The 9287-nt window shown below is 39.5% G+C and overlaps 1 long non-coding RNA gene across 1 annotated transcript; it reads left to right on the plus strand.

The window, feature by feature from the left end:
* The first annotated feature begins 6144 nt into the window (after positions 1-6144).
* LOC149716535 (uncharacterized) lies at positions 6145-7741 on the plus strand. Its single transcript, XR_016369570.1, has 4 exons — positions 6145-6604; positions 6662-7336; positions 7398-7583; positions 7647-7741. It is a non-coding gene; the product is annotated as an uncharacterized LOC149716535 (long non-coding RNA).
* Positions 7742-9287: the final 1546 nt, after the last annotated feature.

Raw genomic sequence — 9287 nt, forward strand, 5'->3', positions numbered from 1 at the left:
CTTATGAAGAAGGAACGAATCAACGTATTTTTGAAACAAGCCGACCTCGCCAGTTTCGGGGTTATATTGTCTCACCTTGTATTTCCAGGCCTCCATCTTTTTTAAGATAACATAACCCCGATTTACAGCGGCACGAAGTTCGTCAATCACCCAAGTGCCGACTAGTTTTCGCTCTTCGTCGGAATGGCGGCAGTCTCCTTGGAAACGTTTCAAGGCGCACTCCCGGCAAAGAGTGAACACTAATTTATTGTTTAACCTTGTTGGCAAAACGGGGTGAAAGAGGCTAATCGGTGGGAGAACTTCGCATTTCAGAAATCCATCGAATGTGAAAATGTCGGGAATATTATCCAGTAAAATTTCTGGGTGCCCGACTGGCAGCTTCTTTCTCTTGTTGACGAAAGGATAGAGACTAGTTACGTCAACGTAATGCATTTTTTCGCTGCCGGATACTTTATGGTATAGTTTAAGTACCGATGTTCTTCCACCAAAAAAGGCATCGCGAGGATTTAAAGGCTCGCGGACTTTATCTTTAATGTTTTCTGCCTCCAGAAAAACACCGATAGCCGGATTATCGGTTTTATCTTTAGCCCAATCACATTCCCACTTCGTTATTACTTTAAAGCCAGCTTTCTCGATTCGTTCCTTCTTTTTTAAAGTTCTGACGTACAAGGTGTTCAAGGTTTGACCCGGATCACCTTGTAAAGATTGGTTGCGGTTGACTTTGTAGCATTTGGGGCAACCATGGAAATAACACCCGTTAAACTCTAGAACATCTTTTTCATACAAGCCGTCCACTTTCGTTTTCAAAACTTTGGCTTCAACGCCATTAAACGCAGACTGTACATTTACGCCGTTTTCGTGAGCATACCAGGATAACCATTCTATAGCCACTAGTGACTGATTATCAGTCATCCTATAGAGGTTATGCGGAATAATGCCTATAGAATCTTTATCCATAAAGTGCCTCCTGTATACCCAGCTACACAAACCGGCTATAGTACACGCGACCTGGGCAATATCCAAGAAAATTTTTCTAAAAGCTAGACAACCTAACTTTAATATCACAACATCCTTGACGCAATAAAACTTTAATTCCTCCAGAAAATTAAAGCCTTTTTTCTCCTCAATTTGCTTATCGTACCACGCCATAAACTCTTTGAGATTTTTGGAGGTTAAATTTTCCGACCCGTAAGCCTCGGGTGGTGGCATTTGGTCTTCTAAGACATAATTTGTTGCTAATTGATTATTAAGATCGAAGACGTGATCCTTCACAACGTTAAATAAAAAATGAGGGAAATAACCCTTTGTAGCGTCTTGTAACCCGAAAGTGTCGGCGAATTTAGAGAGTGGTACGGAGATAAAATTGAAAGAGTCAAGGAAATTTAAATTAAAGACAGTTAAATTTATAATTTTAGTGCCGTTAATTATACAGTTAGGTTTAAATTCTTCGCCTAGAGCCATAATCTCTCGTAATAGAAACTGATTATCGTAGCCGCTAGCATTATGGGCCAATAGAATCACCTTCTTGACAGAGGCTAATGTTCTTAGAAAAGCTAAAAAATTCGACACCGGCTTTGCCCCTTCAAAAACTCTCTGTCTTGGTCCGAGTGACCCACATTTCGCGCAGACGAAAGCTGCCTCGGGCACGTCAATACAACTTTCGCAGACCATCTCTGACACGCAGAGAATGGCCTGGTGGACTAACGCCCCTTTTTTTTCCTCAGATTCTAATATCTGAATCGCTTCAAAGTCATAGAAAATGTAAAGCATATCAGGGGCAACTTTCTGTTTCTTAGCTTGGCGAACTTTAGGAGGTTCTTCTTTAATTACCTGAACGTAACAATAGTGCGGACTGGGCGTGTATCTACTGCAGATAGAACAATAAATTTCACCGCACGTATGGAGTTGATTTTTACGCTTAAATAAATTTATTTGCGTGAAACATTGTTTGCAATGAAATAGTTTCGCGCAGATACTCTTCCCGTCTACACCATCTTGTTTATGATAATTAAAGCATTCATCTCCTTTGAAAACCTTGAGACATTTATCACACGCTCGGTCAGCACCCGTACAAGTTTGATCTCGTAAGCAATTGTAACAATAAAGATTGCAACTATGATATCTCTTGTTTCTAAATCCTACCAGACAATTTTCACAGTAATGGTCCATCCCGAATAAAGGTCTTAAGGACGTGACGACGTTGTAATGCCTGTTTTGATTAATTAATATCAAACGAGGTCTATTGTCGTCAATGTTGATTTCCCCCAAAATCAACTCGGGCAAATTATTTTTAAAAATATATATTAATATACTATATTGCGCTAATTCGGCTTTAAATTTTTGTATAGATTCTACTTTGCCGCAGTCTTTTGAATTAACTTTTGCTTTACGGCAAAGCTCTATAGCAGCATCTCGTTGAGAAGCCGTATCGCCTCGATCCGCTCGCGTGTACGAAATCGATTTAAATTTGTTTTTAAGCGCGATATTAGTCGGATTTCTCTTATGTTCCGAATGCGCAATTGCCACGGAAAGCGCGCGTGGCAAACACAGATTATCATTGTTCACTATCCTGATAATTCCTCGGGAGTCGCGAGAAAAGATATCAAAGGACCGCACTCCTTTGGGAGCAGCTCGGCCAAAACCTTCAACCGGGATTCTCACCACGTGAAATTTTAAGACGATGGGTCCCAAAAAGAATCTTTCAAACTCATCGTCGTATAAAACTGACTCTATCTCATCTAAAACAGATTTAGAGTCCAATTGATCGGCTCTACGAAACGAGAGTGATATCTCGCCCCGGTTTGGCAAGCTTAAACTCTCGGCCGTTATCTGTATCATATCAGATGGGGCTAGCCTATTAAGAACGGCTTGGACAATCTTGGCTAAGCCCTCAACCAAATTATTAGTTATTCTTACAGTGATTTCGAGACCAGTTAGGTTAAATCTAGGGTACATTTGTACCCTTTGACCCGTAATTTCACAGTGGGGTAGAGAATCTATTGGAGTCATAACTGCTTCCCTCGCCCCGCCACCTGATTGATCAGGGAAATTACTAAGACCCGAAAAATCTATAGAGGCGAAATCGTTTTGAGAGGCGAAACCCAGCTCGGGATTAGCGTTTAAAAAGTCGGCAACTAGACGGTCATTCTGTGAAGATTCAAATTCCCGCACTAGTGAATCTTCAAAATTGAAAAAGTCTGAAACTATACGATCATTTCTGGAAGATTCAAAATCCCGAACAAGCGAATCTTCAAAATTGTTTAAAGCCTTAATCATACTTTCATCATGCCCGTCAATGAGTAGATTTTCAGCCCAAATATCGTCTATATCGCGTTGACCTATTTCAAATGCCCTTTGTTCGAAACGAGCCATATATAGCTCACTACACGCTAAAGGCAAATTATTGTAGAATGTTTCCAACTCTTTAATGTCGCGGCATTGTTCAGGCTCGCGCGGTACGCTTAACATATATTTAAATATGTCGGTAAATGTTTCGAGAATAGCGTATCCTCCATTAGATAAAAAGGCCGGTAAAATTTCCCCGACTGCAGCTAGGTTAAGTTTAGCTGGGTTAAGTTTGAGTAATGTACATAAATGAAAGAAAAAGGCGTAAATCTTCTTAAGGGGCCATGGTCGTAAGACAGCCAGCTCCTCGACCTCGAATAAAATAGATTCTTGGTCCATCTTGACGCGTTTTTATAGTAAAAAAAACTTACGTTAAATGCTGTCCCCGTGAAAAAGAAAAAAGAAAAAAAATACGTTACCTTTCAAATCGTAGAAGAGACGCGTCCGGGCAAGCTTTCTAAAACCTTATCTTAAAAGCGAGACTAGTAATAAATGCTTTCCGTCTTGACTTTATAACTCTGAAGTAGAGAATGAGTTTTGCATGCTCGACATATTGTCTTATATAGGCCTTAGCCCTCTCTTTACCCTCCCCCCATGCTGTACGTAACGGAAAGAAAAAGTTCCGGCGAGAACGTAAGGTTTTAGATACACTCCCCGCCCTCCCTCCGATAGAGGCCATACTCTAAGTAGAACAAAAACTCATCTTCACCCGTCTTTGCCCAGACACGTTGAAAGAGGCCCGATTTTACTCAAACTGGAACCAAACTATAACAAACCCCCCCCATACCCATTCCACCCCCACCCCAAAAACTAAACTTTAACTGGAACTAAACTAGAACCAGCCCCCCACCCATCTCACCCATCACACCAAAAACTAAACTCCTCTTCGTCCGTCTTTGCCCAGGCACGTTCACCTTCTAGTCTACTGAAAGAGGCCAGATTTTAACTGGAACTAACCACCCCCTACCCCTCCTTAAAGAATGAAGGCTTGTAAACCAAGGGTAGAAATTCACTTTGAGCTAGACCTTCGAGTGAGAAAGTCGCTTAAAATGTAAGTTAAATTTACGTAACAGTTTTTGGGCGTTCGTTTGGTAATAACACCGGATGCTTTCTTTAGATAAGAATGGAAGTTGATAATTTTCGTAAACGGAAACTCCCATCGAAACCTCGTAAAATCAACTCGAGATTTCATTTAGGACAAGTATTTCTATCTTTCGGATTCACGCCTGATCTCAATATAGAGATTAGAATATGCATGAAAGAACCAGAGTTTTCTACGTTTCGCTTTGATGTTGACACTTGGCAAGCTTTTGCATCCAAAATTGGTCCGCTTAGCGGTTGGACTAGCTGCGAAGAGCACACGTCATACGACGCTATTTTAGCCGATACTCCAGTATCTTCGACGTCCGCTCACGCCACCTTCAACAGTCTAAAGCTGGAAACCAATATCACGGGCGGAAAGACTCATGAATTCACGTTGAACGCCTCAGAAGCTAGCGAGTTAAATCGTCTAATGCCATATATCAATGACCACATGAAAAAACTTGTTGCAAATGAACAGTTTTATTTATTGCTATGCGATTTGATTTGCACTGAGCTTATTACCATATATAAAATACTAGAAATAGATTATGGAGAGTTCTTTTCTTTTGACGAAATCGAAGATCATATTAATTTTGACCGTGTACTATCATATTTTAGCTTGTACGTTTCGCCGTATAAAATATTAATGGATTTCGAAGGTAGACTAAAGGAGCGCGCAATAAGTTTTGATTTTCAATCGTATAATATATTCAATATATTATTGTCTCAAACTTCTTATTTAAAGAAGCGTTTAAATGTCGTTAGTCTTTTTGGCCTGGTGTAAATTTTTAATGAAATAAATATTTTTAAAACGTAATTTTTGTCCTTTTATCAGGATATTTGATTATAACGGTATACGCTAAACCAGAGGCCTATTTTTTTCTAGCCAAGAGAGAGAGAGAGAGAGAGAGAGAGAGGTAAGTCTAGGCACGATGTAGGTTGGGAAAAGGTCAGTTTCGTGTGACCTTAACTGTAATATGATGGACAATAAAATCATTTTTAGTTAAAAGCGAAGAGGCCTATTTTTTCTAGCTAGGAGAGCGAACGTGTCTAAACACGTATTGCAAGGACCCGTTATTCGGGGTTTGTTGTTAAGGATTGATTGGGCCTCATTTCTAATAAAACCGAAATGATGTAACCTTGGCACACTTAAAGCATTTTAGTTATAGTTACCATATGACCTCTTTCATGGTATTGTTGAATAGACATTCGAGTCTAGACACGATGTAGGTTAGGGAAAACATCCTAGGCCAGTTTCGTGCGAAACTTAACGGTAATATGTTGAACAATAAATTCATTTTTTAATTTAAAGCGTAGAGGCCCATTTTTTTCTAGCAAGGGGCGCCATGTCTGGGCACGTTTATTTTTGTAGGCTGGGATAAATTTAACTGTGATATATGCTGAACCATAAAATCATTTTTTAGTTAAGAACCATAGAGGCCTAATTTTTCTAGCAAGTCTAGACATGATTATATAAAAACTTTACATCCTGGGTGAGCTCTATTACGTGTAATCTTAGGTTTTGTATATTGTTAAGGACATAATAATCTAGAGGGTCCGTGATTTAGCGTCATTACAACCCGGATTCTCTATACTATAAATATTAAAATTTACCCAATACAAAAATCACTCTCAACCTAAACACTGACGAATAACTTTAAACCTGACGAAACCAAACTTTCGACATGTGAGTATAATGTTTTTTCTCCTGAAATCATAGACTAAGTTTTTTTGGTTTTTAGGGTACCCAATCCAATACTTCCTGGTGATGAGGTGTTCGACTTTCTCAATCCGCCCTCACCAGTTGAACCTCTAGAAGAAGAACCATTTCCCTTAGCGGAACTAGAGGATGGGGAAGAGGGGGAGGATGGGGAAGCCCTTCCTGAGGAGGATGATGAAGTTGTAGCCTCTTTGGATTGTAATATCCAGCGGTAAACATTCCATGTTTTCTCCTATTTTTAGTAGCTATATTTCTCCCGTAAAATTTGAGCAGGATCTTAGCCCAGATCCACTCTTCAACCGCTGAAGATACTACGACCACCGACGAAGAGATTAGGGTTGAAACTAATTATGTTAACGAGGCCCTAGGTCAGGCACTGCTGGAGTTTATGGTATTCCCAGTAGAACCTATTGGAGAGGAACAGCCCTTAAACATAGCAAATTGTTATTCTGGCTCGTAAGTTATTTAGTTTTTCATTTTTAAGACCATCTCTAATATCTTTTTTCTTTACAGTCTCAATACGGCCATCGTGAAATTTTTTAAAAGGAGAGCCAGGATATACAGAGAGGCCGAAGGGTCGGATGATGGCGCTGGCGTGATTGATGAAACGTCCATTAGGATGGCAATCATGCTCGACATACCGAGAATGAAACTGTTCCTCGACAAAGTCGCCTACGGGGTACTGGCCCAACAGATGGTAGACCTAGGGCTTTTCCGTTAACCTACATATCCGCGCCTCGGAGGGCTATTAAATTTCCCGCCCCTAGCCCCCAAAGGTAAGAAACAGTTTTTGTATATTGTAAGGGGGGGGGTTAAAGAGAGTCTAGGTTTAAACGGTTCCCTCTCTATACTATAAATATGGAAAGTTTCCCAATACTAAAATCATTCTCTCTTTAGCTTCGGACAGAACATCATCCACCATTATCATGTGAGCATACTGTTTTTTTCTGAAATTACGGAGAGACTAACTTTTGAACTTAATAGGGCGTACAGTCACATCGACGATGTACTTCTATATTCGGACAACGGCGACCCGAGGCAACAGTTTCACGAACGACATCTGGTTGAGAATCAGCCGCCCCCGCCTCCTCAATCACCACCGCCTCCTCAACCCCCACCGCCTCCTCAACCCCAGGAAAACCCGCCGAGAGTAAATGAACACCCGCCAAATGATTGCAGTCTCTTCAGGTAAGGTCTCTATATTTTTTAAAAACTTTAATGTCTATATTCACCCTAAACGTTTTTATAGGATCCTTGCTGATGTCCATAGGACTTTAGTGAGGATTCGCGCGGAGAATCTCAATCATGGCTTTGATCTCCGCGAGGAAGATGTCGTCTTCCGGGAATTGAGTTCTCGGCTCATACCATTCGTTGACATCACACCCGTTCCCGGAAACGAAATGCCGGTTTACGTTAACACATCTCGCTCGTGCTCGTAAGTTAATTAGGATTAGTATTTTAAAGACGGATCCCTAATATCTTTTCTTTCTATTTTTAGTCTCATTATCGTTATCACAGAGTATTTCCAATACAGACGGGTAAATGACCACGAGAGAGCCCTAGACCGGCAGAGGCAAAAACGCTTTTTTAGAGCTGTAGTAGATGATGTCCATTTACAGACCGGCCTTTAATATTTGTAAATATATATTAATACTTTACTCGAACAAATACTTTGTGTAAATATATAAATACAAGTTGGGAAAACCAAAATATTACCTCTCCGAGTCAAGACGACTACTTACAAACTTATTTACCCAGATATGGAAATGTTTCTTAAGTTAAAATCTATGAAATATTAAAGCAGTATACAAAGCACAGCAAATATACTGTAAATCAGACGACATTTTACATCCAATAATGATATACTTGTACACATTAAAATCATCCGATGGGGGAAAAACGGGAAATGAAGTGATAAAACTTTGGAGGGATATTACCTTTACGTGTTTGTAAAGGCCAATTTTCTACTCCTCAACTGTATGCCCTCTATGTTCAAAGCCATATTCACAACAGGGTTGCATTGTAAACACTATCCTTTCGTTTCATCTCAACGATTTTCGTAGTTTGTCAACATGACTGTTAACGTTACATAACACCAAAGCTTATTTGTGGCTACACACACTGAAAGTAAATGCGTACCATAAAAAGCATGAAAACACGAAGCTATTATCCGATTACGATCAGACCTTTCACTGGTCTGGGCTGCGTTCAGCAGAGCTCACCAAAAAAGACAGCGGATTTTGGAAATGTTTACCGGTGAGGTCTGTCGTCATAGCTTTTCTCCGGTCATCGGCGTTTTATAAATGACGCTAGCGCAATAAAGCGTGCAAGGTACCAAGGCTTAACAAAAATTGTATGATAACATATTTATAGAGATAGATAACAACTTTTATAATTAAAATTAGAAACTAACATATCTTCTAAAATTCTCGCGTGATCAACTGGTTTCACGCCAATTAAATAGCTATAGTCCCATAGTGCTATTTGTATTAATTCCTCCATGGTTTTTTCGCCAAGCTGAGAACTATGCGTTTTACGTCACGTTATCCAAAGAGCCGACTATTTTCTTTGAAGACCGCGCTAGCTCAGCGCTTAGCACCGTGACGTCAAAATTCAAAAACAAAATCCCGTTATGTAGGACACTGCTAACAGCGCTGGGCTCTGCTGAACGCGGCCCAGATTTCCACCATGATTATATAATCTAAGCCTAATTATTTAAAAAAGTATTTAACTTTCGGCTCACTCTGAACCGTTAATGTCTCTGCATTACAGAAACGAAAACCAAACCCAAGCGTTTACTATTTGGTTCACTAGGCCTATTGACAAATAAAATTTCATTTGACAAACATAGTAGCGTTGTGCTTGTATTCACTTTAGAAAGTATTATGCTATAAATACATGTAGTATAGCTTAAGTATTATATAAACATCCATTTTAAATAATAATATTAAAAAAAATCTTTGGAATATCAAAATGAAATAGAGCTTTAAAGCTACAAAAGTACTAAATACATCATAATTACGAAAAATATTTCCACATATTCACTTTATATTAAGGATAAAGGGAATATTATGGTTCTGTAGGATTCATTTACACATCAAAACAAAACGAACTTCTAACGCAGCGCACTACTGTAACA

The sequence above is a fragment of the Phalangium opilio genome, unplaced genomic scaffold, assembly GCF_054372755.1.
Source record: "Phalangium opilio isolate 3A_F unplaced genomic scaffold, DU_Popi_V2 ptg000009l_1, whole genome shotgun sequence".
In the NCBI taxonomy this organism is placed as follows: domain Eukaryota; kingdom Metazoa; phylum Arthropoda; class Arachnida; order Opiliones; family Phalangiidae; genus Phalangium; species Phalangium opilio.